Below are 25,038 nucleotides of genomic sequence, written 5' to 3'. Positions count from 1 at the left end.
CCTATAATGCACCTGGTGCTTTTACATCATTCTCATCACTGTGAGCTACATTATGTAGTTGGGATTTGATTGTATTAACCTACATATTGCAGTCTTGAAAATCCTGGGAAAAGGACACATTTTATGGCACTATAAAGTCATCACTTTTCTGCTACTGTACGAAGATTATTACATTCCCTAAAAATACATAACTGGTTTAATCCAAAATAGGATTTTTTCTTCTGTACAAGCAAGCTGTCTGGCAGGCAGCAGAAGATAAAGAGAATGGTTATTATTAAATTTTAGTGACTTAAAGAAATATTTGTATAAATACATACACATAGAAGCACTAAAAAACTCCCCACAACAGAAAAATATTAAAGCTGACACGTTGATTTTAAATAAAGTTTTGAAATAGTGAAGCCTAGTGGGCAGCTAGACATCATTCACACATACAAAGTAATATAAATCAAGAAATGTTTCTGCTCTAAACCTAATATGTTAAACCTAATCAGTATTTACTGTATTATCTCTGAACAGAGTAAGGACAACGCATTATCTGTTTCAGTAATGCAAAGTTAATTTTAGCTGTTAGAAGGTTGGAGTCAAAGGCCTATAAAAGAATATATTTCCTGAGTGAAATCTAAAGGGACATTTTAATTTGTTTCTGTTCCACTGCTTCTGAATAAATTGTTTTGAAGCAGATAATGAATTCATGTAAGTGCTAGTCTTCTGTTCTGGTCCTAAAATTTCTGAAAGCTTTCCTAAGAAAGCTCTTTTTTCTTGCTTCTAAAGTATAACCAAATACCTTGTTTTTTTGGGATTTTTTTCAGTGTTAAAATGCCTTTGTGAGGGCAGTTCAAACAAGAGTTTTCAAAGTTCAAATTACCTTAAGTCAAATTTATACAATTGTGTCAGACTTGTTTAAAATTTTAAATATGCATTTTATGTATTATTTTTAGGGCTGTAACTATATTGGCTATTTCCAGATTTTCATCACTGGGGAGGAGAATCCTAAACTTGGAGAGTTTCTGAATTTTAATTTCCACTAGCAAAGTTATTATTTGAAGGTAAGTTGTTTGAAGGTAAGTGATGTAGAACTGTTGAGAGATGAAGTGCACAAGCAAAAGCCTCTCCTGTATTTTTTCAACTCACTATAATGCATATTCAGCTTCTGAGGCCCAAAGTTGCAAATCTATCTTTTAACTATGCAAGACAAATTACAGAGAAATCAGTGGAATCAGGGAAGGTACCTGCAAGTATGGTTTTAATAACAACACACATGCCCTACCACCAAATTCATGAGGCCTGGCTATGAAATTATTAAAACTGCAGCACCTATCACCACAGGATGCTGAAACAGCCAACAATAAAAATAGATTTGAAAAAGATCACAGCAAATTCACGGGTAAGCATCCACCACTGTTACTTGCATGTGGTGACTCTGCAGGTAACCTCTATCCCCAGAACTCCTGAGCTGTTTTCAGCAGGACTATTCCAGTGTGGTTGTATTTAGAAGATGTCACAAAGTGAATGTTTTTTGGGTCTTAGTGAAAAATACCTGTGTAGTGACAAGGAAGAACTTATTGGTTCATAGCAGTGAATTATAAAGAACTTAACAGGGATGATGTTCTGTTTAGTGCCATGGGATTCTTGCATGCAAGCTGGAAAGCTTTTTGCCAGATTATTAATTGACTGGAAGGATTCCTCTAGCCCAGGCTGAAAACTTTTCTGTGGTAAAGTAGCAGCTTCCCCTTTAGTGATGGATTCTGGGCCCTGATGAGCCAGAGGGCTCAGTCACTCCCTTCCATTGGCACAATGACTTGTTTCCCCAGCTGCTGCTGTAAGCTCTGCCTTTCTTCAGCTGAGAATAAGTGAGGGCTGTGCTGTACCAGAGCTTGTAGCACACTGAGCTATAAAAGCTGTTGCTAAACACAAATCATTTTGTATGTGAGGCTCATGAGGGAATGGGAGGGAGATACAAGAGTTGGCAAGTTAGCCCAGCACTTCAAAGCACAAAAAAGCCTCTAGTTAGTTTGATTTCCTTAGTTTTTCCTCTGTATGCCTTATTTTTTTTCTAGCTGGATCCTCAGATAATCCCAGGAATGTGGATACTCCCCTCTTTTCCACAAAATTATGACTTTCCTTTCTGTAGGATAACCTTTTGCCACTATCTCTTTCTAGCACTGGAGTATCTAAGATACCAAGAAATGTTCTTTCAATATTCTTTAGATTAGAAGACTGATTTGTTTGAAACAGGCACGAGTATCCTCTGTACTTCTGCTGTGCTGTGACCTCTGTGTTTGCAGCCATAGCCCAGCCACCCAGAACTGGCAGCAGCAGCAAGGCACCAAACCTCCAAACTCTCACTTGCTCTCTTCTGGAGCTTGCAAAGAAAATGTGGAGAGCACAGGTTCTTTCAAACCCATGCAAAGTTTGGTTTGTTCATTTGTTTTTATTTGTTTTTCCTCTCTGCTTTCCAATAAGAAGCTGGTGAAAGCATGAAGCTGCCATGCTTGATAGAAAAGTTATGAAAAGCTGGAACCACAGCTTGCCAGTCCCCTTGTGATGTAAAAAGCCCACCTGCTTATTAGACCACAGTGAAGTTTTCACAATTATATTGCTTCTGAAGGATTGTGAGCCCAAAACCCATTTTGAGCTGCTTAGAGTTAATACCTGAGGACAGCTGGGTACTGGAACATCCATGTGTTGGGTATAGAACAGAACAGCTGCCTGTGGAAACATTGTTAGGGCTGCGAGTTTACAGCTGAAGGTGTGTTTGATGGGCAGCAGATGTAAACTATTAAATCCTTACCTATGTCATCTTCAATTGCCTGGTGTAACTTCAGCTTCTAAAGGGCTTTAGTTAAATTGTTACAATTTATCTGCCTACGAAAGACCACAAGTGTTTTCAAAAGCACTTTTCCCCTGCCCTTCACTTTGCCTGTTCATACTGAAAGCTCTCTAGCAAATGGACCACTTATTATTGTATTTGTGTTCAGTATGAGTGCCTGGGTTTTGAGGCACTACTGCAGTAACACAATTATGAGCAAATAACCACTCCAGGGTAATTCCATACAGACCTTCATATTCATATTTTGGTACCTCAGACACATTCACAGCTTACTCAGTACATCAATTAATTAAGCTAACCTGAGCCTACTTATGACATATATCTGTGGCTTCCAAGTCATGGAACTGTTTTATCTTTTTGAAATGTAAATTGCAAGTGTTGAAAGTTAATGTTTGTGTGTCTTAAAGCAGTGAAAGATATGGGAAAGAAAAAGGACCAGACCCAGCGATTTCTTTTTGCTGACGAGCAAGAGCAGCAAAACTGTCAATTTTTTCCATTTCTTCTTATGGGTCAGTTCAAAATCCATCTCTCTGAGCAGCAGCTCAGCATCTGGCAATCAGCCTTGTTGCCAAACAGTCCATTTCTATTATTTTAAATGCCAGCCTGAATCCACAGCAGGTTTCTCAGCTGCTTCCTTATTTTACATAATTAATCAGTGCAATAACCACTAATTACTTTAGAACTTTAGAAATCATTTCATGGAGGCAATGACCAAGATACTTGAAGATGTGAAGTTCAAATATGGGTTTAATGTCTCCTCCTGGTCAAACACAGCATTTTTGTATTTTAGGGTTGTCTTTTTGTAAACTGCAATAACAAAATGTAAACTGCTTACTTTGCCATAATATTAATCATATTTAAGCAGGCAAGCTTCTGATTATTTTTTTTTTTTTTGCTATCCTATGTACACTTTCAGATACAGCTGAAGGCATGGTATATGTGTTTGTCCAGCTTGGCAGTTATGACATTTTATAAGTTAGAACCAAATCCTATTCCAAAATAAAGGAAATAGTATTCTCATAACAGACCTCAGAGAACTTTGTTTGCCTGGCCAGGTAAACAACTCCTTGAAGGAGTACAGAATTAAATCTAAATTTCCAGCTTGGTGCTGGGATAGGTGAAGATCTGATGACCACTGTCTCAAAATTTCTATTCCAAAGCCCTATTTCTCTACTGTTCTCTACTTTCTAAGCTAACCTTAACCAGCTGGTTAAAATTTCTGTCTGCCTTGGGTTATTTTCTTTTCAGCGTAGGAAAAGAAAAAAGAAACATTTCCAGGAAATAAACGTTAGAATATTTTCCAACAGCCATGTTTTTTCAGAGGCAGACAGAGAAAAGTTGTTCTTGCCAATGTAAAATGTCTGTGAATATTTTTCTGGGCTGAGAAATTCTAGCTGTCTTTTATGACCTTGACATCTGACATGGATGACCTTGCTGGTGAGAAACATGGCCTTGACATCTTTGTGGAAGCTCAATTAAATCTGAGTAACAGAAAAGAAAATCTCTAAATGTCTACAGGCTTAGTACAGACTTCACAGATTTTTGAGAAATGAATTCTGCAAAGAATGCCAGTGCTCAGTTTTGTTTCCTCATAGGAAAAACACAATGCATTGTATTTCTATTCCATTTCCAGGCTATTATCAGTCTCTTAGATGCTCCATCATCTCCAGCATGTCAGCAGCTGATTCCAAAGGATCCTGCATAGTCAAACAGATCTTTGTTAGCAGATAATCTCTGGAATCTGCTCAGGGTCCGAGGCACATCAAGAAATCCTGTATTTAGAATAAGTAATATTTTCAATCGGCTGCCTTGTATTTTTCTCTACAGAAATATCGATCTTTCTTTCCAAGGACTTGAAAGACCCCAGGGGAAAAGTTTCTAACGACAGGCTCCGATAAAACCCAAGACACTCTTTCAGGACAACATTTACATGCAAGCTTTGATTTTTAGGGATTATAGCCCTTAGCTGTCATGGGAGACAAGGCTCACAACAGCACAGACCTTGTCAAAAATCGCTGCAGCAAGGACTCTGAAAGCACATCACAGCTGTCACACAGAGGAAACCATGGAATTTGCTGCTCACTAAAGATTTGCCAGCGTTTCTTGAACAAAACATGCTACCTGTTCCCCTCCACTGGGGACATTGCAAAAGGCATTTGCTTATGTTAATCTTCCCTATGAATTAAAGCTTTTCTCTCCCCACTTTTTCTTTCCTATGTTTCTGATAAAATCCTCTTCCTGAAGCCACCAGCTCCTACTAAAGTGAGAAAGTTTCATGCACCTGTTTATATAAAGGGAAATGAAATGTCTCTTTTCTAAGTTTTTCAGCTTCTTTCAGAAGAATTCCTCTCACCTCATTTTATGTGTCTGCCTAAGCTAAAAGCAATCTGGGTACTCTTTGGCACTCTAGGCACCCTTTGTGGGAAAGAAGTGAAGCAAATACTGGGGTGAGATTGTGTTGACCTATTTACATCAGATGCCTCATGCCTTATGAGTGTCTGCTTCTCTCTATGACTGCAAAAAGAAAGTTGGAGTGATTGGTTCAAGGTGTCTGTCTTTGGTCAGTTGAGTTCTAACCTTTATTTTCAGGTTTTTAAGCTTTGTCTGAGAATAAGGGATATTTGGCAATTTTCTGGTGGGAAAGGTGTTGTGATAGTTGTGACAGTAGGAATAGGTTCTAACAGATATTAATTGATCCTACTACAGCATAGTCCTGGTGTTTAGTGTCCTGAGAATCCCACATTTTTGAAAGAGAAAAAGATGTCTCTTCCCTGAAGGAGATTGAAGAGCAAGAGAGAAAACCCTTTAGTACTGCATCTTAGGTCCTAAAATCTCAAATTTGAGAATTCATCTGCTGAGCCTTTTGAAAGTGAATCTGCTGACCTTTGCTGTACCAACTCTGTCTGCAATAATTGAGCTTAGTTTAATTCAACTAAACATGTTTAGGTGATGACAACACTCTGTTCAAAACAGGACACAAGCTTATCAAATATATTGTAGTTACCATAATTTTTGAAAACACATTTTCAAAGTCTGAACATTTCTTCCCCTTATTATTATAAGTGTATGCATTTTACTGAACTAGCAGTAACTTGCTTTCCCTTATCTTAACTGTAAATGACCCTATTCATTTGTAGCTAAAATTGTCCTCCCCAGAGTGCACTGGCTTCAGCAGAATTACAACTTGCATGATTTTAGCTGATAGACTCTACTGCAGATACATAACCTAAAGAAGTAACATATTTCTGCCAATACATGATAAAAGAAGCACTTGGCAAAGGTCAGCATTTCAGATGTCTTGTGGAAATCTCATTAAGTACAGTCTTCTGATAGGTCCTCTTCTTCTGCCTCAGTGTTTGTACCAATTGTCCTGAATTTCTGATTTAAGTTTGGCATCTCAGTGACTTTTTTAACAAGTTAGAAGGTTCCAGTATAATTAAAATAAGCTCAAAGTCAAATTTACCAGGTGAGAATTTTGATAAAACTCTTTGAATTAACTCTACTGTGTGAAAGTAAAACAATCTTTAAATTATCAGTCCTTCTGAATGTAGCTAAGGCTGCTAGGATTTGAGTGAATGTCAGGAAAATTCCTAAATATTTGAACAAAAAAGCCCTGCTAAAGCAATTATTCTGTATTAATAGGAAACATGCCAAAATGAAACCCTTTTGCAAGCAGGACCTATCTTCTTTGCAGTTTTCCATTTTCAATCTGAACTTTCCCTTCATTTCAGATTTCCATTTTAAATCCTAACTTTATGCTTTGATGACTTATTGTTAAGCTGCTGTTAAAAGTCTAGTTAAAATGTTAAATATGTTAAAATTTTGAGTGCAGGTACAGAGATCAGAAATAAAAGTAGATGATCCAAAAGTTGTGATAAACTCTAGCAAGTTTAGCAAGTGGCAAAACTTACCACTACCAGCATTGTTGCTGTCTACAAACTCCAGAAATCATTTAAGCTGAGCCACCACAAATAGAGTTAATATTTATATGGTGACATTTTGTTTGACCATCATGCCAGTTTTCAGCTGACAGACTGCTATAAAATAAAAAAGATGGACAGCAATTAAAAAAAATAAATTAAATTAAGCTGTGTATTAGATATGAATCAGTTATAGAGTGAGATGACAAGCTACTTCTCTGTCCTGCTGGAGGTGCTTCTACAGTGAAGCAGAGTACTCCATGACCTTGAGGTTTTTTTCAGAGCACATTTGCTTTCCTTACATGTGCAGAAATACGTGAGCTTAAATGCTGGCTCTAAAAATCTGCATTTCATTCCTCTTTAGGAAGGAGTAAGTTACAGAGAATCTTCATTCAGGTTTTAGAAGTGTCTGTGTGCCTATTTTCTGATCTTTCTGTTCAGGATGCTTGATCCCAGATCCCAGCATTACAGAGATCCCTGTAACCTCTGCTGCATTGCAAAGGACTTGGACTGAGGTGGCTGCCAGGAAGCTGAGCAGTAAGGAACCTATCAAACTTGTCAAACATATCTCCAAAGAGCTGAGTTCCATGGAGCACTGCAGGGGTTAAACTCGCTGACATCCTTTCTGCTCATGTAGGACTTGTGTCATGTGAGCTTTTGGTCAGCAGGAGCCTGCAGGATGCTCTTACCCTCTTCAATAAGCTTCAGCCACTTGTGCTGTACTGATCTGAGAAGAAAAGCCCTGCAAATTTGAAACCTGAAAGTAACCCCAAATGTGGTTGTGACAGCTGAATGTGTGATGAGTGCCCCAGTGGAGGCATCACTCCATGTGCATTCTTGTGGAGTACCCTCAGCCTAAGTCACAGAGAGAATCTCCCAAGACACCAAAGAAAAAAAGTATGGGGTCCATTCAAAGGCAAGTAGATGGTAAATGTTTACATGGATTACAAAAGATGAAGTAGCCTACCAGATGTTGGAAGATGCAAGTATTGAATACATGGGAGAAAAAAAATGCAGGAATATCTTGTGCTTCTGGAAAACTGCTGTGAATTCCAAGGACGGAGACTTCACAAGCCAGCTGCTGTCCACTGACCCATATTCAGTCTCAGCCTTTTTGAGGGGTAGGAAATATAGGAACAGTCTACCAATATGCTGGTAATTTAAATGATAGATGCTGATAAGTACTTTTTCCTTTCCTGCCTGAGCTTTACTCAAAGTCTTCCATTAAAATATGTAATTGAGTACCTAGACAGTTGCATTTTGATTTGCATCTACTGCCAACCCAATATATCTTTCAGATAAGCCTTTCATGCATTACTTTTAATAATAATGTCTTAAATTAAAAGGCTGCTTCCATCAGCATAATGAAGCAAGATAGCCAAGAAAATAGCTATGTGACTGGGAACAGGAATTCATTAAAGTAAGAAAAAAATCCATGAAACAGGGAGGATAATGAGGAAAATATTGAGCCTCAAAGATGACAATACTGAAAGGAGAGATTGCATTTAGGGCTTACTGCATGGAAAGGGCTGTTTTCTTTTTCCAGAGATTTTTTTATTTTATTTTATTTTATTTTTAATTCTGACAAATCACATAAAATTTTGGCAACACGGTTAGTTTTAAATTGCCATAGGCATATGGGAGTTTACTAGCACAAAACCTGTGCCTGATAGTGATTATCAGGGACAATCCTTTATGCTACTTATATAAGTGTTAGTTTTAATGATTTCCCTTCTTCCAGTGCTGAGAAACATACAACTTAATAATGACAAACACCAAAGCTGCTCAAAGAAGGCAATTTATTGTAATCAAGATATGCTTTCTATTTACCCTCCTGGTCTCTATTTAAGTTGCAGATAGTGATACTTTTATTTATCTTAGAAATGTGTTGTCCTTATAAAGTCCTTTTTTTAAAATAAATATTTGAAAACATGCTGAAAAATATTTTTGCCTTCCCCAGAGTTTAAGGAACTTGCATAGTGAGCACTAATGAGGCACGTGCTTGCCTTTGAATTGCATTCCTTCTTCCTCCCATCCTCCCATCTTTATTTCTTATATTCAGCCAGCCAAGGCAGCGTTAAACAAGAAAACCAGTGCCCATCTGCCTCCTCTCTGCCGAGCTGTGCTGCTGCTCCTGGCAGGCTGTGGGCAGTCAGGGACACACAGAGGATTCACAGGAGGAGCTGACACCCTGCACACATCCAGCCTCAGACAGGTGTTACAAAGCTGCTCTCTGCTTCTTTGTGACTCTGCAGAGACAAAAGGTTCTGCCTGGGACAGAACAGCCCTTCATTGCTGGAGCACAGATGGTATGAAAGTGCTTTGTGTGACACAAGGTGTTAGAAAATGTTTGGCTCACTAACATGCGCTGCCAAGACCTGTTTTCTTCAAGCTGCCAGCCTGTCGTTGTCTTTTGGGAAACAGCATGCACCCAGGAAAACCATTTCCATCAGAAACAAGCCCTGTTTATACCTCACTTTCATTTTCTCCCACCAGGTAATTTCTCTCTCTAGTGTCACCACAGGTATTACAGTAGAATTAAGGAACAGCCAAAATTTCTCTCTTATTACATAAAAAACAGGAAGTAGAAGAGAGAAAATAGGTTTTAGTAATGATAAGAGTAAAGGAAAGAGAAGCTTTCAAATCAAGCACTCCCCACACCTGAATCTGCTGAACTTTCCAGATACAGTACAAAAGTCTTCCTTTTCTCTGTTAAGTATACAGATGGCACTTGGAGGAATTCCTGGCCAAGACAAAATCCAATTTAAAAGTATGAAATAATACAAATTTGGGAACTTTGTCTTTCTGTATATATTCTTCATGGCAGCAGCAAAGGCTTGTAAGGGCTGAAACTGGCCCCTATTCTGACCTATTTTTCACTAAAATCTGTATGTTTCATGGTATTAACACTACCATGAGCCAACTGGGTGACTTTAGTCCATTTTACAGCTACCCAGTGACCTTTTTTGTTTGTTCCATTATTACAAATGTAGCAATCTTGTGTTTACCTCTCACTGTAAATTGCACTTTAAAGTGCAATTTGCTGTATATTTGAGAGTGTGGACACAATCCTGAGATGGTAGGGGTCAGAACTGGTGTAGGTATAGGTGAAGGTAGGGAGAGCTGAGCATGGGAACACATCAGCCTTAAAAGTCTTTTTCTTCCTCTAGCAAAAAAAATCCCAATGTGATCAAATACCTTAGAAAGTCTCTGAATATCAGAGTGGCACATGACTCTGTCTCAACATGTGGAATTTTCACTTTCACTTCTGAGCAATCATATTTCATGTTCATTTACTCAGGCAATTAAATGGTTGCTGAAGATTCACTTTGTTTCTTTTGGCTTTATTATTCACGTTTCAGTGTTAAATGACAATTTTTTTCCTGTTACTGTTGTAAGAAGTTTTACCCTTCTGTTTTTAAATATTTTTGTATTTGAACCAATTGTCCTTTCTGAAATGTTATCAATGTTAAGCTGTTGTATTTGAACAACTACAGGAAACAAGGATTTTGGGATTTAATCTTTGTTGTTAAAAATCTACAAGACTATGGAAAAAGTCACTTGGTAAATCTGCACAAGGCAAAACCAGAAATAAAATCGAGCATACAGTGGCTAATACAAAAATTGAGAAAAGTCTTCTCATAAAATATCTTTGTGCTCTTGGGCTTTCCATCTTCAAAATGTCTTGCAAAGGTTAAGTCTTTAAAATATATCTGTGCAGTGAAGCATTATATTGGCACCATTGTTTTTTTCCTCTCAGTTAAAGTAGATGTTGAGTGTTTAAATGTCCAAGGCTGTGGAGAAGGTCGCTCAGATCTAGGACTGCACACTAAGCTGCTTCTGGAGTGCCTGAATTTCTCAGACTGGGCTAGACATTCTTCATTTGTTCAGTCATCCTTCTGTCAGCCACTGCTCCTTTTCTCAACTGATTGTCCTCCTTGACATCTTTTCCTGGCTGGTCTGCAGCTTTCCACTGCACTGAGTGTGCTCAGATTGCCCCATTCAGCCTTCAATAACCCCACAGGTCAACCCTCACTTGGCTGTGTTTCCCTGCTCCCACTTGAGGCTTTTTGCAGTGCAGACTTTTCTCTCCTCTTGTGCTGCTTTAAGGAAAGGTCAGCCTGGCAGAGGTCAGCAAAACTCTGTATTCAACTTGCTTTGCAGAATCCCTATGGAAGACCCAACCAAATGAACTTGGTCTCTAAAGCAGGTACACCACAAACACATGTATAAAGTCTCTCTGTATGAAGGTAAAAAACAACTCACCATTTCCTGTATCAGGAGCCACCTTGGAGAAGCTGCCTCTGGGAATAGGACCGGTAGTAGGAATTAAATCATCCTTAGCAACACTGGATACTGCCAAAAACCTGCAAGAAAGCACAAAAACGTAATATAGGCTCCATAAATGGCAATATCTACTTCAGAGGAAGGAAATGATTTTTCAGAATAATTTTCAGGATCTCTTCAAATAACTGGGAATGTTTATTTAAAAGCTTAGAGATCAGTGCCAGGACCTCCCCCTTCCCAGAGTTCACATAAGAGCATAGCTGGTGATGACAGAAATACTTTGTAAGGAGTTAATGACCAGCAAGGGCCTTGCAGGATTGGACAGTTCAGAAATCGACTCCACTTGAGGAACTCAAGAAATCGAAAGGCCTGACTTGTACTTTCCTGAAGATAAATGACCAGTTAAAGGAAAGGGGAAGGAAGGCTGTGCTGTTTAGCCAAACCAGCAGTTTTAGTGTGCCTCAAGCTTTTAGCACCCCAGTGCATCTGTCAGGTGCTAATTGTCAACTCCCACTGACTGCAGTAGGAGCACGGGGCACTTGGAATTTTGCTGTATTAACCTGCTGTTATTAAGCTAAAGAGATAAACATGCCAGAGTATGTGATGTTTGAAGTGCAAAGCATTGTTTCTTGCCTTCTCCCAACTTTAATATCTTTTTTTTTTTCCCAGTTAGCAGTGTCTCATGGCGAGCAACTGCCTAAAGAGGAAACATAATGCAAAGGAATATGCACTGTGAAAAGTCTGCACTGTGAAGTGCAGAAATATATCATTCTACCAAGAGTAGGCTGATTTAATTTTAAATATAAAATCTTTAAATAGCTAATGTGCTTAAAATGTAGAAAATCAGATAACAAAAGCAGTTCTTGTTTCAAAGGAGAGCAGCAATAAGTGAGAAAAACGAATAAAAAGAAGAAAAAGTGACAAGAAAAATAAGGAACTATCATTGATTTCCTGGGAAAAAAGAGAATAAAACCTAATAATTTTTCACACATTATCAAATAACATGGTAATTTATCTGGAACATAATTGGCTGTTATTTGGTATCAGATGAGTTCTTACAGCTCAGTGTTCTGGGGCAGGTTTTGAGGTTACTGGCCTGTTTGTTGGCATTATGGCCAACATCCCTAGAGTGTTCAAGAAATGTCTGGATGTGGCACTTAGTGCTGTGGTTTAGTTGAAAAGGTGGTGTTTGATCAAGGGTTGGATTTTATGATCTTGGAGTTCTTTTCAAACCTTACTAATTCTATGATTCTGTGTGGTAGGCTAGGACAGTAGGTGATGTGGTTTCTTGAGGTTGCCAGTGCAACTTTGGGAAGTTCTGGTTTCCTTATTGCTAAAGGAAGGGTGAGAGCACTGAGCAAATCATGAGTTACAGCATCAGTGCTGCATGTCTTGCAAAAACTTGGAAAAGTAAAAGCTCTTATACTTTTGTACCCATGCCACTGGTAGATGTAAGACATTTTTCAAAAATTAAGTCTCCTGCTTTGTACAGAACATTAACCTTCAAAATGTAACTTATTTGCAGTAATAATAGAGCTTAAAAAGTAAAATGAGTGCCTGTGCTCTGTTTTCCCCTGCTCTTGTAATTCAGATTTCTCTCTGTAGGCAAGGCCAGAAAGGACAGAAGGCAGAGGGGCCAGCATGACCTACTGTGGGAATATGCAGTACTCAGGATATGATGATCTGCTTTGCTGTATCTCGATAAGCATCCACCAGAAGACCATCAGTAACTGATCTAAGTGATTGAAAGTAGAGGCAGAGTGGCTCTTCTGTCTGGTCTTGTTTGGAAGTTGTTGGTGTAACCATTGCCTCCATCCTTTTCTCTCAACACACTCCTTCAGATGTAGCAAAACTCTGTTCTGAGTGAGACTGCAGGAGTGCACAAGAGCTGGGATAATTTTAGAGTGATATTAAAATCCTCAGAAGTATTTCCATCTTAAGGGATGGATGGTGAGGAGGCATTAGTTCTTGTTTGAGACCTTGCACCTTCATTCCCAGTTAAGAGAACTGGGAATTTTAAGTATCACAACATCTAGGCAGCACCTAAACACCTCAGACATTTTATTTTGCTTTTCTAAACAAATAAGAAGTCTCTGTTTCTTCACAAACTCAAAGTCTTTTTCATACATGCCTTACCCCTGCAGTATGTCTTTTTCCCCTTTCTCTTCTCTTTCAGCTTCTGCATATTCACATTTTCATCTTCATCTCAAATGTGTCTTTGCATTCAGTCCATCTCCAGTTGCATTCCCTGTTTCTCTCCTGGTCCTCTAATGCAAAAAGGAATATTTCTGACATGCATGTGCTTACAGAGTCAAGAATTTCACTGTTGGCACTGCCATCCAATGACTTCATTCTTGTCTGAATGAGGAGAGTGACCTCTGAAGGGGATCTGGAGGCCCCTGGGTGCTCTGATCACTATTTGCTCTCTGTTATCTTGTTTGGAACACTGCCAGCCAGCCAGCCAGCCCGTGAGGGAGATTTGCAGGCTGCCTACAAGCTCTTGTGAAAACCTTGTCTGGATGGGAAGGATGTGGGAGTCCGTGTTGATGATACAGCTGAATGGATGGAGCTGTTTTACCTCTTCATTTATCATTATCATTATAATTTAATTATCATTGCCTTATCATTTTCAGCTTAATTGAAATGTAAGCACCCTGGACCTAGGGGATCAGCACAGGAACTGAACAGACATCTCCAAGATGAATCTTAGCTGGCAAGCAATGTTCATGTAGAATTATGTTTTAAGTTTCTAAGATCATCTGAAAAAACCCAGGTAATGTTCAGTGAGTTAAGTGAGGTCAGGTTTAGAGTAGTGATTCCCATAGGCTGAGGACAGAGAAGAGGACATTACAAAATTGCAGAAATAAGGGTTTTTGGAACTATTGATAAGTAATTTACAATTTTTTTTATAGTAGAACAGCCCCACATAAGAAAAAAAAAATGGGGAATTACCCCAAGTCTTATGAACTCTGTTTTGTTTAATAAACAGAATCCAAGCTTTTAAAATATTTGCAGATTTGTTTTGTACATATAAGGACTTACTATTTCTGAACAAAACCCAAACCTCTTTTTATCCAATATAAAGTCATTTCACATCTGCTCAAAATCCCAGCAGCCTCAGTTTCTGTGTGGCAGCAACTTCCTCTAGGAAAGCAGTCCAGCAGAAATAATTCTGGATGTGCTTCCATCTCTGAAACACATTTATTGTTTCCATTGCTTCTCAAGCCTCAGGGTACTCCTACTTCAAGTCTGAATATTTATTATGCAGGTTGAAGTCTGCCAGTAACCAAAACACAGAACTTTCATTTCCAGCCCTCCTTTCTTAGCAAAGACATTGATATTATGAAGGCTTTGGTCTTGTGAAACACAACGGGAAAAATCTTGTGAAAAGTGTGGAAGGAAAGCTTTCTTTGTGATTAAAAATACCATAATTCTATGAGAAGAATAAAAGCGACTTTCTTACCATGTGGAGGATGCTAAATTACACTTTTTAAAATATTACCTTTTTCCAGGATAATTATGGAAGGAAAACAGCTTTCCATGAACCTAACATCTGTTTTAAAAGCTCAGCTGGCAGCATCATTTCCTATCATGCAGAAGACCTGAGTTTTAGATCACACACAGTTTTTTGTCTTCTCAAAAGGCAGCAAGAAGTGAAGGTGTCATAAAGAAAGTTATGATCTTACTGCAAAGGCAAACAGAAATCTCTCTGTGATCACAAGCTGAGTTTGTGTTTCTTGTACAAAAGTAGCAAGGAGTTAGAAGCAGATAATACTTCCTAGAATGGCTTGACATCCATAGCTGGATGAAAATTCTCTTTTTGTTTAAATTTAGAGTGGCTGCATCAGATGTTCCAGAAAATGATGGATCAGTACAGTCCTATAAATCCCAAACACGTATGTGGTATATACCTTTTCAGAAATAACTTACAAAACAGCCTTCCAGAGGAGAAGAAGTCTGCAATAATGACAGCACACTGACAGTGCAATAAAGAGGAATTCATTATTAGGACTGCAGGGGTTGACAATGGCTAGAGGGCAAATGCATAAAATAAGAAGAAAGAGCTGATGCTCAAATGTCAAAAACTCCCAGCTACAAGTGAAAAAAAGAGAAATGTGTTCAAAATTTATTTCCTCTGTATTGGAATGTGGTGATGATGATGATAATAACAATATTAATAGCAAAATTTATCTGAGCACGATAAATATTGCTGAGACTGAAGCATTATATGACATAACCTGTGTATAAATTAATTATCCCTTTCCAGTGTTCATTGCCATGAAGTTAAAAGAAACCTTTGCAATCTAGGAAGTGGCAGCAAAACAAAGAGTTAAATATGTAGGATGGTTGGTTTTGTGAGTAATTCTGTTGACAGTTTTTAAGCTACTGTTCAATTCTAGAAACAAATCTGACTGTTACCATTATTTCTTTTATTATCTAAAGAGGATAATACCTACTCACAAGTGCAACTACTTCAGTATGAATTTTTGCAGGCATAAACTGCACCCTCAAACAAGATCTCAGCCCCACAAAGGAACAGCAATAAGCCAGGCAAAAGCCCAGCTGGAGTTATTTAGTTCTAAACAAACTTCCCTTGCAGTCTGTCTGTTTTTTATTTTTAGTTCCTCCTTCTTCAGTATTAAATGCTATTGTAAGAAGGAAGGATTCTTGTTCTGTATTTTTCTTCCTCTGACATTTCCCATATGAAGTTACAATCCTCTGATGGCTTGTATGAAGAGGATTAGAAACATGTCATCACTAATTGCAGACGAGGATTTAAAGCAGGGCTGGGGCAGGAGAAGCACAAAGATGAGATTGCCTGGCCTGTCTTGATTAGATTGTGGATGCTTTGTGCCTACCTCCTGTGCTGCTCCAGGAAGTTAGTCTTCCTCCCACATCTGTCCTCATCATATGGCAAGGGAAAATTGTTGGTTGTTGAACAGGATGAAAGACTGATTTCTTTATTTCTTTATTGTTCCTCAAGACCCATTTCTGCCATGAGGACTACATAAAGTTGGTTCATAAAGCAAAAGAGTGTGTGAAGATGCAAGGAGGAATCACTTCTAAACTCAAAAAACCCCAAAAGAAACCCCAAAAAAGCCAAATTACACTCGTGGGTTTGTTTCTTTCTCCTCAATTTTTTTTGCTGCTTGTATTAACCTGTAAACTGAGTACTGTCACTGGTGTATCCTCACATACACCACACAAGTGTGGAAGAAGCAATGGCTAAGCAAGCCCTCACCATCTGTGAGCATTCCCACTGCTTAATGTCAAACCAGTACCAGTTTGGCTAATAAGGTTAAGGTTACATAATTTAAGTGGAATTACAACAAAATTATGTCAGCGTGTGTTCCCCTCTCTTTTGCTTCAGGATGAATCAATTATGAAACATAAATCAAATATTTATAACCATTTAGGCTCCCAGGCATTGATTAACCATGACTGAGAGAACTTTTTCTCATGGAAATGAAAGTTGTGTCATAAAGAACCTGTAAGTTCCCATCTAGGGCTGTGAACTACTTGGAAGAACATTTTGCTCTAGCCCTAGCATTCTTTGAAAGGTTGAAGTCTGAGAAGATAAGACACAATAAGGAAAGCCAAGTAGTCAGAGTTCCTTTACACTCTTCTGTAGGGATCATTCCTCAGTGAGTCACGTAAGTAGAGGAAATTTAATGGAAATGGCCTTTCATCTACTTTAAAAAACAATTCTACATTCTGCAGGCCTTGCTACAAGGTCAAAAGTGACTCAAGAGTTCCAAAAAGTGGTAAAGATGAGCCAGAGTGAATTGAATTATCTTCAGACTTCTAATGGAAGCCACGGAGTTTTGTCACAGTTTTCAGGACTTGTCTGTCAAACCTTGACAGATTAGGAAACTGAAAAGGATGATTAAGACTGAAAATAAAACCTAACTTCACTTTCAAGAAGAAAGTATGTTTATTTTAATTAATAAAGATATATTCAGTAAAACTACCTTCTTCACTGCCAACAAAGTTGTAACCACAATTCCACATCTCTGTCTGTCTCTCCTGAGACAAATTTTGGGCTCTCATTTTGGGGATAAAAGTCTCTTTTTCAAACTCATTTGGAGAACAATCTGTGACTTACTTAAGGAAATAATGAAACGCCTCGGTCTTCTCAGGCAAATAACATTTTTAGCATCATATTAATACACTTGTTGATGTAACCTGATGGCTCTTGGTCATCTAAGTTTATGATGCACGCCAGTATCTCTCTGTGAAAGCTGTGTTGCTAAAATGGATTAGGTTTCTTGCCATTTAATGGCTCAAGCAGAGCACCTTTAGTGAGGAAAAGCAGGGATTAACAGACAAAGAACTAAGTATGGGATTAAAAAAATGTGTATGTTGCTTCTGGAGTGGTATAACTGTGTGCTGTCTTTTTCACAGACAAATGTTTTACATATCAAAAGGTCATGTCTCTAGAACAGGCAGCCTTTCAGTCCTATGTAACATTCTTTTAGCAAAGTTATCATATGGCTCCAACTTTCCTGAAATAGTCATTCTCTTTTAAAGTATAGCTATTGGTGATGCAAGACTTAAAAGAGACAAAGTTCTTGGAAAATGAAAGGGAATCTTGCCATAAGCTCTATCAGAAGCTTGGCAACCCTTTGGTAGACAGACAACTTTGATGTTCATCTTTAATCTCAGAGTTTGGGGTTCTGGACACCATGCTGGCTTACAAAAACATGTTGAGACTATTTAACTCCTTTCTTCCTGATGCAGGTGCTGCTGCTGGAAGAGTTTTTGGGGAAGAGTTCTAGTTGTGAAACACAGAAATGGTGATGGGTACAGCAGGGCCACTAAAGGGACTGATTATGTTTTTCTTTTAGAGAAGGCCTAACATAAATGTTTATGTTATCCTTCACTGCTGCTTTCAATTGAAGTCAATTTAAGAATCTCAACTTTTACTCAATATTTTCAGAACTGGCTAGTGTTTGTGAGGCCCTGATGAATGCAGCTCCAAAGGATGCTGCTCTCAGAGGTACCTTTGAAAGAGATGTGTTTAATGGTGATGTGCAAAGAATTGCTCTGCATTCTGCTAAATTACATTTTGTTTCAGCACCCCAACCTTTAAGCCATATCCAAAAGCTGGGTCAGTTTAAGAAAATTCACTGGCAGCCTGGCTGAGATTACATCTCAGGCACATCATTTTAATATGTAGTTATAAATCAATTCTAACTTTCTGCATGCAGAATGTTTTCTGTTGATGTATTTGAGAACATTGTAGAGATGTTTGTAATTAAATGAGGAAAAAATAGGACTTTTATGAATAAATCAATTTTTAATGCCATAGAAATAAGGGAATTTTGAAAATGCTGCGCACTCTTTATTTTGGCTTTGTATCTGAAAGTTGCACAAAAGTAATTGCATTTCTCTTTAAAAGATAGTGGAGGGAGAAATAGCCAGCTTTCTTTTACATTGTGGGGTAAAAAAATTATCAAATAGAGAGACCACAGATTTAGGTAAAGATGTCTAGATTTTTCTACAACATTTTCAAGGACAAGCTCTCCAAAGTCTTTTGCTGAATTGTGCACTGAACCGTATCTTTCTATCCTTTAAAAGAGCCCACGCTTCACCGTAGGGTTTAGTTTCAAAATGATGTGTTAGGGCTTGAAAACCACACAGTTCTAGTTCAAGTACCAAATGTAGAAAATGCCTTTCTCTTCCTTGTCCTTTTCCAGCCCAGGGTGACCAGTTTAGTGTTCTGCCTGCTCTTGATTAAAGGTGAGGTACCACTGTGATCCAGCATGGTAATTACCATATTCCAGTGTAAGTCACAGACCATTGCTGCTATTATTTATTCTCAGACAAAAACATTAATTCATCCCACTCCAACTACAAGCTGCAAAATCTTAATGGCTCAACTTTTGCTGTGGGTGAAACCACTTAATTTTTCATTTGTTCCAGATGCTGAGATAGCTGCACTACCTGTCATCCATTCTCTGTGGAAAGATTTGAAATTTGCCAGTGCTCTTTTTCACTATGGGTCAGAAACCAGGTAAGTTTTCAATGTTAAGGATGGTCACTTGCACCTCATCCGGTTTCTCCAGGCTTAAATAAATGTGCACATTTGTCAGATCACTTTCTCTACAGAAATTTTCTTTTTATTCCTTCGTGGAGTTGGTGGAGGTATCTGTGCCCATTTGAGCCTATATTGGCAAATTCCAAGAAAAAATGGGTGATAGGCTAAGGAGTTTATTAAATATGATTTCTTGTGAAAAAGGTTTACTAGGTTTACTTCATTTTGCACAAAACCAGAGGCTAATACGGAGCAGAAGTCTACACATGAGCAGAAACCCCACAATAGCCTCCAGCCCCACAACTTTTTTCTCTTAGAACTTTTTAATGTGGGAAAAAGCTGAGTGCACAAAGCCACTCCATCGCGAGCTAGTGAGTCACCGCCTTCAATCTGCGCCTCTTTGGTTCAGGCTGACGTATTTGCAGCTGAACTTTTTAGGCTTGCCAGTTCTCTGGAGAAGATGTATATTACAGAAAAGTTGGGAATTTTCAAGATACAGCTCTTCAATTCACCATGCATAGCACTTCTGGGAAACCGAGCATCTCACAATAAGGAGAGGGAAGAGAGAGGGGGAGATACTGATCTGAGTACAAGACCTGCAGAAGTGCTTTCAGCTTGTTAGGACCTAAAACTTCTTAGTATTTAAGTACCTGCCTTGAAGAAACTGTGGGTAGCAACAATGGGTGAAAGTGCTTTTTTAAAGAAGCAAGTAAATCTGTTCCTTTCTTAATGGAAAAATCCACACAATCTGTCAAGAAGTGGTAGAAGTTCTTCAAAGCAGACAAATACCAATGACATGACATTCCCTGCCTGTCCTACTAATGAATAGGACATTCGGTAGAATCCTAGAGTGGCTTGAGTTCCAGCCTCCCTGCCAGGGGCAAGGACAGAGAGTAAGCAAGGAGAGGTCAGAGAAGGAGAAGAGGCTGGAATGGGGTGTGCAGTGGAGGGGATAAAAGTAGGCAAAGATACTGAAACTAATCATACTTGAAACAGGATCTTACTCTATTCCAGCAAACAAAAAACAAATTTTTCATTGTCCTCAGCATCCCTTTACTTGCAAATGAAAGGAATGTAGAGGTAGAAGAAAGATCAGTCTTCAAAATCTGGACATTTTAAAATGGAAAAATGCTATTGATTTTAAGTACACAGTGTTTGTGCAGAAGATTAGATAATGAAATTTATACTGAAAATATGGAAGTGCCCACAGAGTATTTTTTTGGGGAGTAGTAGAATATTTTCTTTTATATTCTTATGAGAATTCTATTGTCCTTGCTCCACTATAATTTTTCCACTATTTTTTAGGGACAGTTCAAGAATTTGAAGCCAAGATTTGATGCTGCAGAATTTCAGATAAAAGCTGTGAGGTAAAGAGGAAATGTGCAGAACATCTCAGAGTTTCATATTCAGATTCCCTCGGAGAAAAAAACATCTTTAAGAAATCTAGATGTATAATGAAAAGACAGATAAGTGTTTCGTTTTATTGTTTCCCTGTCCTAAACCTCAGGCTCATATCATCCCCCTTGCCTTCTGAAGACAGAACTGCTTACTTGTCAATCATGAGTAATTCTTCCCTTTCCTAAACACCCTTCTCCTACCTCTTAAAATAGTTTCTAATGTTGGAGCAAGGTACAACCTCAGCCAGAAGTGGTGAGGTCTAACCAAATGTCTCATTATCCTGACTGGAGAGTTAAGGCAGAGCTGCAAGCTCAGCTAGCCGGGAGGAAAATAGTCTTAAAATATCAAATCCTCTAAGCAAGGAGATTGAAACAGGAAAGATCCCAGGATTTTTAGACAAACCCTGTTGTTTGAAGCCTCTCTTAGCCAATGTGGCACCTGTCAAGACTGGAACACCTGGCTGTGTTTACAGAGATGTGTGAGCTGATAGTCGCCGTTGTATCTCACTTCATGTGATGCAAAGGAGGTCTGGCACTGGCCCCGGGGTGGCTCCCGTGGAGACTGTGACCGCCTCAAAACTGCTCCTAGCAACTGCTGCCATCTCCAGCTCTGGCAGCAGCTGATCTGCTTGTGGGGACTGGAACATGAAGCAGGCTTGGAAAATGCACCCATGGCTGCTCTTCTTTGCCTGGGAAGGATTTCTCTTTGCCTGCCAAGATTCTCTTCTGCCCTACTGGGCTTGTTCTCAAGCTGCTTTGCCAGGACAAGAGACACAGGAAAGAGAGCACAGCAATGGAACAGTGTTGGACAAGAAAGGGGGATTTTGCTAGCTCTCATCTCAACCATAACCTTCAGAGTTTGAAGGATTCTGCAGAAGAAAACTTTGGATGAGCAATGCTGGAGATGAGGCAAATGGCTCCTAACAAGCCAGAGTCTGCATGGATGTGGTTAATGCCGGTATTGGGTTTATGATTTGTGCTCAAAGGGCCTACGGAATTAGATTTACTCCTAAATACCACAGGACCCATGTGGGTAGTTGAGGAGATGGGATTTCTGCTGTGGGAAAAAATCTTGCAGTAACTAATACCTGGTTTAGTAGTGGGGATGATAACAGCTGAGACAGAACATGCTCAAGGTGTATCAGTGGTGGAGACACAGTTGAAATCTTTGATCCCAAGGATGGGGGTTTGGTCTGGTCAAGATCTGGGGAGTCAGAGGGAAGGATAGTTGCAGAGTGGGGAGGAAGGCTGGGTGGGGAGAGTCACATTTGCTGCTCTGGCTGTTTTACAGGAAACAGGAGGGAGAGGAGTGACTCCCTGCATGTTGAGACTCTGCATTTCTGGGGCAAGGCCAAATGGAATATGTGGGGCTTCAGCCACTGTCAGACTTGAACATATAATTTGTAATACCTACATAGTGAATGCCTACAGCTGATGCTGGTCTGATGGCTAAGATTTACTGCTGGTTGGTGCAGGACCTTTATGACTTCTGCTGAGAAAACCCACTAGCATGTGGATACTTTTGAAAGAGGAAGATGTTGCTGAACTCTGGTGAAGGCTGCATTTCAGGCAAAGAAATTTCTGCATTTAAGAATCTTGGCAATGAGAATTCAATAATTATGTTTATTTTTCTTCCTAACATATTTGCTTGGCAGGTTAAGGGAAGGATTGATGAAAAAATAGAGCAGGTGGCTCCAGATGTGCCAGAAAGATTGGGAGGAGAGTAGGTACAAGCAGGGTGAATGCTGGATGCTGACAGTAGGAGCAGAGTTTCGATGGAGGCTGCTCCGAGTGAGGAGAACAAACATGAGTGGAAGAAGGAAAGGGGAGGGAGGAAGCGAGAGGGAAGAGACAAAAGCCAAGGGCAATTTCCAAGGGCTTCCCCCTTCATCCCTGTCCTTCTTGTCTTCTGGGTACAACCTGACTTAACCCATGCCCTCTCAAAAACTGAGGGAAAAACTGAAAGCTACAGCTTTCCTTTATGTTCACACTAAATGATTTCATGCCTGATTAAGTGACCTGGCCAATTTCAGCATCCAGAGATCAGTGAAGCTTCTTTACCTCTTTTTCTCCTGCTTGTTAGCAGAAAACAGGACACAGCTGATTTTTTTTTTTTTTTAAAGGGTACTTTTGTTCTGAGCATTTTTAAGTAAATATTTTTGTCTTGTGTGTCTTAAAATTTCTGGATATTGGTCCTCATCATTCACAAGCACAGGAATAGCATGTTTAAAAAGTATCAGCTACTGTAGATCATGAAGAAAATGCATTACGGGGTATTAGATGTATCTATATCTATGTATATATTTGCATATGAGTGAAGGACTGGGACACCAAGAGTCTCCTGCTCTCAATAAAAGAAGAGCAGCTTCTGGATTGAATAAAAGGAGAAGCAGGATACTGACTGTGAGGGTGACATGATACTGTAACCTGAAAACTAATTAAGGAAAGAACAGAATTTTAATAGCACTTAGATGCAACAGCAGGAAATACAAGGAACAGGTGTTTAACAAGATTTCTTTTGATTGTTTAACCTCTTTGCTAATGCCAAAAATCCCAAACTCTGTCAGCCTCCGGCTTTACCTCATTTCTGTAGTAGTCCTTTTAGTTATTTCATGACTCAGAGCATTTATTCTGTTGTTAGTTTGTCTCTAGGGATCTGGGTCTCTGCCATTAAGTGTTTTTGATCTCCACTGCACGTGTTGTTTCCTCTTCAGGGAATAGTGGGATTACATGGCTGCAAATAAGGCCCAGCATTTGTGACTCTGCTCTGTGGGTTCACGAGAGCATCTTGTGGGAGAGATGGCCTCACAAAACTGGATGGAATTTGTTTCCTAACACCTAGAAACCAGGGAAGGCTTTTCTTTGTGATCACTGTAAAATACAAAAGCATAAATAAGTGTTTTGCAGTGTTTCAGGTATTGGTACAGTCTGGAGGGATATCTGCTAAAATAGAGTAGGTCTCTGACACCCTGCTGAGTGACTGGGATTACATAATACTGAAGTCACTTTGCATCTCTTAAGAAGCTCCTTGTTTAAATGACCTTCTAGCAATGAGCTCTTTCTCTCTTTTATATTCTGATTTCACACTGTTTCTGGGATTTAGAAAATGAAAAGAAACTCAAGTGATACCTGCTTTAACAATAATATAAGTGTTTACTTCCAGCACGATTTTAAAAAGTTTCCTCCTGAATTTCTTTTGTTAAGTGTTTGAAGTGAAGAAATTGTTAGAAGAGTGTCTCTGTAAAAGCATGCTTTCTTTAGGGTGGGGTTTCAACAACTTTAGACAATAGACAGAGTCAGTATTTGATGTCAGATTCTGCCTGCATGAACTCCCATCTCCACTCTCCTCTTACACACATTTAGACCTCTCCATGTCAGGGACATGCATCTCTAACTCTTCAGATTTCATTAGTTGCTGCTTCCTTTTGTTATTTTTTCCTTTCATCTTCCTCATTGCTTTCTGCCCAGCATGCAGTCCAACCTGCTGGCTGATGTTCTCCTTCCAAATTAGTGGTTTTGACACTAGAATCTTCTACAAATAAACTGACCTATCTTTTCACCCCTTCCTCCAGTATATGTATATATGAGAACTGTCTTTCTCCTGAACCTTGCTCACCTGTCCCTGACCTCTCCACAGAAGGGTTGGACTCTCTGTCAGGACACTGAGGGCATCAGCACTCTCTGGCACCTCTCACTTCAAGGGGCTTGGCTGCCCTGGCACAAGGCTGTGACATTTGTTGTCAGCTCTTTGCAGCTTATTGGATGTTATCTCTGGGGCTGATGGTGGCTTAGATCCCCCTACCAAAGATCCTGTTTAATCTCCTTCCCTATTGTTATCATCGTTTGTGATCTGTAGATTTTCCGCTTTCTTTTTCCAGTTTCCCTCCTTTTTTTGTTTTCCCCTGATAACAAGTGCACCAAGGACACACTTGCAGTATGTAGGGACCACCTTGATCTTCAGGATGTGACTGTAAGGGGAAAGAAAATTTCTGAGCTGAAGGACCTACCAATAGATGTTCCTAGCTCACAACTACCCTCAGATTTCCTAGCTTGAAGGAATTTTTCAGTCTTGAAGTTAAAAGTAATCAGCAACGCCTGGAAACAGGGGATCCATTTTGCAACATGGTCCAAATTCTTGCAGTGGGATGTCTGAAATCAGTGTTTCAGGCTCCATTTCTAAACTGAAAAGCAAGAAAAGAACCAGGTTGAGTGCAGGATGCAAGAGACTGCCTGTGTGGATGCTGATAGAAGGGTGGGCTTGAGTGCTCAGACAGGATTCAAGCCATTAAGCAGACAGATGCTTTCATATTTCTCACCCTAGAGAGTTGCTTCCTATACAATACTTCATCTTTTATGATCTTAATTAATACTAATTGGTAGATGATTGCCTCTAAAAGTACTATCCTATGGAGAAAACTAATCTCTGATATTACAGGGAATGATATTTGGGAAAAATCATACGGTAATACAGCCTTATGTAAATGATTGAATAGATTGTCTTTCTCTGTTTTGATTTTTATCTGTCTATATATTGTTTTCCTTGATAGTCTATATTGTAACTCC

The 25,038-nt window shown here is 39.1% G+C and overlaps 1 protein-coding gene and 1 long non-coding RNA gene across 3 annotated transcripts in view; one reads left to right on the top strand and one right to left on the bottom strand.

Moving 5' to 3' along the window:
• The window catches only part of HTR1F (5-hydroxytryptamine receptor 1F), a 103,434-nt gene that overhangs the window by 44,138 nt on the left and 34,258 nt on the right, over window positions 1–25,038 (bottom strand). For both annotated transcript variants that reach the window (XM_023945705.2, XM_023945706.2), the window contains exon 2: window positions 11,020–11,120. The gene's annotated coding sequence lies outside the window, so the exon portion shown is untranslated. The remainder of the gene's footprint in view (window positions 1–11,019; window positions 11,121–25,038) is intronic.
• The window catches only part of LOC111942591 (uncharacterized), a 105,608-nt gene that overhangs the window by 48,929 nt on the left and 31,641 nt on the right, over window positions 1–25,038 (top strand). Inside the window, exons 3-5 of the long non-coding RNA XR_002870607.2 lie at window positions 942–1,049; window positions 18,967–19,057; window positions 20,384–20,445. This is a non-coding gene — a long non-coding RNA (uncharacterized LOC111942591). The remainder of the gene's footprint in view (window positions 1–941; window positions 1,050–18,966; window positions 19,058–20,383; window positions 20,446–25,038) is intronic.

This window comes from Cyanistes caeruleus, chromosome 3 (genome assembly GCF_971803275.1).
Source record: "Cyanistes caeruleus chromosome 3, bCyaCae1.hap1.1, whole genome shotgun sequence".
Lineage (NCBI taxonomy): Eukaryota > Metazoa > Chordata > Aves > Passeriformes > Paridae > Cyanistes > Cyanistes caeruleus.
The sequence above is the reverse complement of the archived record's forward strand: the minus strand, read 5'-3'. Positions and strand labels throughout refer to the sequence as shown.